This window comes from Thunnus albacares, chromosome 5 (assembly GCF_914725855.1).
Source record: "Thunnus albacares chromosome 5, fThuAlb1.1, whole genome shotgun sequence".
In the NCBI taxonomy this organism is placed as follows: domain Eukaryota; kingdom Metazoa; phylum Chordata; class Actinopteri; order Scombriformes; family Scombridae; genus Thunnus; species Thunnus albacares.
This window is the reverse complement of record NC_058110.1, coordinates 9,503,619-9,509,311: the sequence shown is the minus strand read 5'-3', so window position 1 is coordinate 9,509,311 and position 5,693 is coordinate 9,503,619.

The following is a 5,693-nucleotide window of genomic DNA, read 5'->3' as shown; positions in this document are numbered from 1 at the left end:
AGAAGCCCAAATCGAAAATTGAATCACACTAACTTAATTTGTGGTCGGGGCAATCAAATTACTTGTTTTGGCTGCAGTGCTGACGATGAATTCATCTTTGTGACAAAGCTGTCACGGCAGCGTAAAAGGGGCGGAGGAGACAGTGTGTATATGTGTGTGTGTGTGTGTGTATACTGTATTGGGGAATGGTGAAAAGAAGTTAGCAGAGGAATTTGCCGTCAGTATTGTTGTATGCAGTAGTGTGCCGGTGTGATGACCACCTTTAGCTTTGAATTTGCTGCCAGTAAAAAGTGTGACATTCCATCTCATGAGTTTGACATTACCAACAATGAAATGTGATTTTTTTTTTTTTTTTTTTTTTTTTTTAACAGCTACAAATGTAAGCAGCTTACAGACGCTTGGGTTGCCCTGTGGAGTAGTTTGGAGAAAAAGTGTCAGAAATTGTCGGCATCTACACTCTGTGTTCATTTCTACTGCAGCTGAACAGCTTGACATCAGCGCCTCGAGACTCAAAGCTTCATATGGCTGAGTTGAGCTGCTCATTAAAGGGTGAGTTCGTCCAAATGGCAAAAAAATATTTTCTCACTTAAACATTGTGACACATTATTATATGGATAGTTTGAATTTTATTTACCCAAGTTCTGAGATATCTGTCTCTGATGTCTGCCTCCATCCCTATACCATGGAGGTGAATGGAATTTTGTTTGTGGTGCTCACAGCTTTGGAAATTTTCTTTAGCATTAGCATGCTAAACAGCACTAAACTAAAGTGTACTGACAATACAATCTGCAGCTGAAATCAATTCACTTTCAGATTTTGGGTCCATTTTTGGATGAATTCAGCAACTACGGCACAAAATTGTTTTGCCTGCTTATTCTCCATAGCAATGGAGGCCGAGGCTCATGGGTATTGTACTATTTACACCTGTCCTGCGATGCCAAGCTGATGGACAAAACATGATTTCTCAGAGACAATGTGGGGAAAAAAATGAAATGGGAAAACAGAATTGAAAAAACAATAAACCAGCAGCAGTGTCCCAGTTACTCTAAATAATCCACAGAACAGGCTTTTACTATTTTTTGGGTAAAAGGTAGTTGAAAACTGTCCAGAAGAGATAAGTGATATTCTCACTAATCATTTTTGGTAAGTGAGGAAATGTTCTTTAGTAATTTGGGTGAACTATCTGCTTTAAATGGTCCACTTTGAATTGAAAGTGAAATGTTGTATGAAAATTGTATATCTCTGGCCTTGGTCTGCGATTAATGAAGTTAATTAAGTCACATCTGAGACTAAATCAACCACAGCACACACAAAACAAACCCAAGAAAAAAAAAAACACTGCAAGCCTCCATCCATATTCCCAGAAAGAGCTCACAGCAGCAGTGATGTACTGTACCTTTAGCAGGTCATGCCACAGGCTTGTTTAGAGGAGGAAGCGCGGCAGGGTCAAACTCAGTGGTGGAACCGTCCAGGAAGCGAGGCTGATAGGAGGAGACAGAGAGGGTGGGGGCAGCGTTTGTGTGTCATTCCTTCTTCCTTCCCCTCGCTTCACACATTGTGAAGACCAACGCCGCGGGCGAAGCATAGTTACGCGCCGAATAAATCCCATAAAAGCAGAAATAACAGAGTTTTTATTCACAGAGGTGAACACGCCGAGCAGAATTAACGAGATGCAAGATTTGTTCCCTGTTCAACCAATTTCTCCAATTGGGAATAAGAGTGTGATGGACCATCGCAAATAAAGCCTGTCCATGCATACACACATTCTTCACATCCTTAGACATTTCACACTGATTGATGCAACACACTTACAGCACATTGTAAAGGGTGGATACCCCTTATTTACTATAAGGAGCAAATGACAGCCAAGAAGAAAAGATTTAAAAGATGTATCAGTGGCCAAACTCACAGAGTGATGCGTAGACATCACATTGTATCCGCACAATTTTAGCAGCTCAAACTAGAAACACACAGAGGGTAAAACTAATGACTGTGGGTCCAACAAGCCACAGTTTGAAAGGTGTTCCTGTTATGCAAATGTGGATTTGAACTTCAAGTCTGGACTTTTTTCTTTTTGTCATATTTCATTATAGGTGAGTGGTAATGCAGTTTAAGGAGAGATTAATTGTAAAAGTCTGCACTGCATTACTTCAAAACAATGAAAATTGGACACAGATGGATGCAGGCTTTATATTTACTGTGATGGATTACATAATATGAGAAATAATACATTTTCATATCGTACTGTATGGAAATGAGTGGATGCCTGAAACAACAAACAAAATACATAAAGTTCTGAAACATGGAAACTAGTAATGTTACTATATTTTAAATGAGTGATAAGTAATGATCACATTTTTCAGGAAAGTTGCCCGACACTAAATGTAAAGTATTGAGGTTTAAAGTAAATCGGTTCCTTCATTCGAATTAATTCAGTCAGTGGCTGGGGGCTAGTTTACCTTCTTTCTTATGTGGAGTTACATTGCTGGTCATAACACCACCTGACATATCATTATACATTGTGAAAATTGGCTCCCAGCAGAAAAAGCTTGCATCTTATCCATTCTATGTCTCATTAACAACCCCAGCATAACAAATCTGGTCCTTGATTTAACAGTCGTACACAGAGGCCACGCTGCTTTTGGCTTCTTAAGGATGGGCGACAGCATCCTAAAAATAATCCTTGTTTACCCTCCTGTGTTTTGTTGGGCCTGTGTCCTGCTGTGACTCTCTGTGCCAGCTCACTGTTTTGCATTGCCAGTGTCAACTTCGATAGCCTTAAGAGTAGAGCGGGCAGACGAGTAGTTACTGGAGAAGAAAAGGTGGACACGGAACAAAGACTTGAGATGGGTGATATTCAAAATAGAAAAGAGGTAAGAAAGGAAAAGCTAGAGGGAGGCTGCAGTGGAGTCAAAGATAAAAGGGGAGAAATTTTGAGGGGCGAGGAGAGGACTTTGGAGCTTTAGAAAGAGACAGCTTTTAAGAAAGTGAGGGGGATGGAGGGAGAGTCTGAGAGGGGAAAAAAGCTCCAGGGGGAGGACAGAGATGGAGTTTGAAAAAAAGACAGAGAGAGAGAGAGAGAGAGAGAGAGAGAGAGAGAGAGAGCAGGCAAACTGAAAACAGCTGGAGAGAGAAAGAGGAAGAGAGAGAGAGGAGTAAAGATGCAGGGGGCTGGGAGGGTGTCAAAGGAAGAGGCTGCTCTTTTGAGAGCTCTCTTCATGACCTGGCGGGGCACCACTCCGCTGTCAGGTCCACCTTCACTGGACAAGGACTACTTGTCACGTTAATGGCCTGGAAGGAAGACCATGTCACTTTATCACCTCACTGATACGCCAACATGGCCGTGGCTTTTGTCTCCTCAGCTCCCTCTCTGCTCCACAACTCCCTGGAAGTGACTAATTGATCCTGGGAGACAGGCTTTTTTGTGTCTCGGGGACAGGGGGGCTGATGAACAATGTGAGAAAAAGCCGCTGATAAAGGGGGAAAAAAAGAAAGAGCAGGATGTGCGCATGGCTTGGGATAATGTAGCCTACTGTCTGCTGCAGTGCTATCTCATTTCCCCACACAAAAGTAACATCGCCACTTTGTAAATGAAAGTCAGTCAGGCGAAAGATGCCCCTCACGCTCTGGCGGCCTCTTCTTGAGATAATGGGCGCATGCACATTATTTCTGTAGACACAAGATCAACTTAAAAAAAAAAAAAAAAGGCAGTGTGTGGGTAGTAAATGAAATTCATTCGTGTGTATGTGTGTGTGGCTCCTGTATCCAACCCTCCTATCATTCTTAAGTATTCTCACAGGACTGTAGGGAATGATTGGTGGGCTTATATCCTGTAACATGCATCCAATTGCTTCACACTACGACTCCATATCTCTACTCATCTCTGCTGGATCCAGTCTCCTCTTGTCTGAAGCTACTGGAGGAGTTATTGTTTACTCATCTGCCTGTTGATGCTAAATGCCCAGGGATGCAAAAAGAAACGGTTGAGCAAACAATATGGAAAAAGAAATCAGCTACATTTCAAGGAGGAGGAGAAGAAGAAGGAAGGTTTAGGCCGTAGAGCGCCGGTGGAAATAAGCCAAGAGAACAGAAGGGTGGAAAGCTATCTAAAGGAGGCGAGAATTCCCCCTCCTTCAATAGCTCTGGCCTTGTCAGATATGGTTATGCTTATTGGAGACACAGGCGAGGGGGGGTCACTGCACCAGCATGCCTCAGAACATCACCGTGCCTGGGTTATGATAAGAATAGTGCACTGAATCATAGCTTACAGTGCAGTTATGTGTATGGATGATGCATGGTGAATGAATTGAAGATAAGGCCAGGGAGCTGGATGGTGTGGACACAGCTACACTTCTCAACGACGCGGGGCGTGTGTGTGTGTGTGTGTGTGTGTATGTGTGTATGTGTGCGTGGATCCATTCGGCTTGTGAATCACAATTTCCAAGGCTCAAGGATCCTCGGAAGGCTGAATTACACATAAGAGGGGTTTAGGTTTCCTTTATTTTCTTCCGCTCCTCATTTCTCCTGTTTAAGATTTAATGTCTTCTGGAGTAAAATAGTGCACAGTCAAAAATGTTTCCAAAGCTTTCTGGTTAAATGTGAACGGATAAGGATGAGGGAGTCAAAAAGATGCTAATGCTACTACAATTGGTCTATGAAATGTCAGATATGTGAATGAAAAATACCCATTACCAGTTCCCAGAGCACAAAGTCATATCTTCACATAGCTTTTTTTTTTTGTCCACCCAACAATCCAAAACCCAAAGATACTCAACTCACATAAGAAACAGACAGAGAAACATTTGAGAAATATGAGGATTTTCACATTTTTGGCTAAGTTTTGCTTCATAAATGCTTTTAAAGGATGAGGATGGCATTGTTCTCTATTTCTCTTGCTGTCAGCAAAGAGAGGCTGTGCTTACAATCTGTTCTATATCTCCCTGTTTGCTGTTTTATTAAATGATAGAATTCACAGTGTGGAATTTATAAACTATATTGTGCCCTAAAAAATCCCACAGTGCAATGAAAAAGGTTGTGTACACGGCATGTACACTACATTTTTAATGCACTACCAAACACAGTTTGATAGATGTGATAATTACACTTATGTGACACCACACCTGTCAGTGATGACACGAAATGATGATGATTCATGAGTGTCCGATATCTCAATTTACTGCTCAGAAGAGCAAACTGTTTCGTGTTTGTTGTTGAGGGAATAGTGAATATGTGCACAATGGTGTGATTTCAGACACAGCCGAAAATCTACGATGTGTTAGTCCACCTCTCAGTATTCTCTGACTTCCCTACTAGTCTGTAGCACTCAGACCAAAGCCCATAGGTTCCTACTGAAGATGTACATCTTTAAAAACAGGTTATAATGTAGTTTTATTTCATAAAAGGCTCAGTAATTTCCCTAGAAAGCTGGGCACTGCAGTTTTTCGCAAATACTGCATTTGTTGGGGACTACTTTAAGCCTCGGATGAATACAAAAGCAGACAAAATAAACTACAGTGGGAGTGTTCATGGTGACTCAGTGAAACTGTGTTGCTAACTTGTCTTTTAATAGTTTTTGGACAAAAATGGAAGTCCATGGAAGAGAGCAATAAGATATATATCTTATGCTTTAGCTACACAGACAACACTTGTTAGCAGGATCAATTCATCATTGGTTTTGTTTTTTCATTGAAATT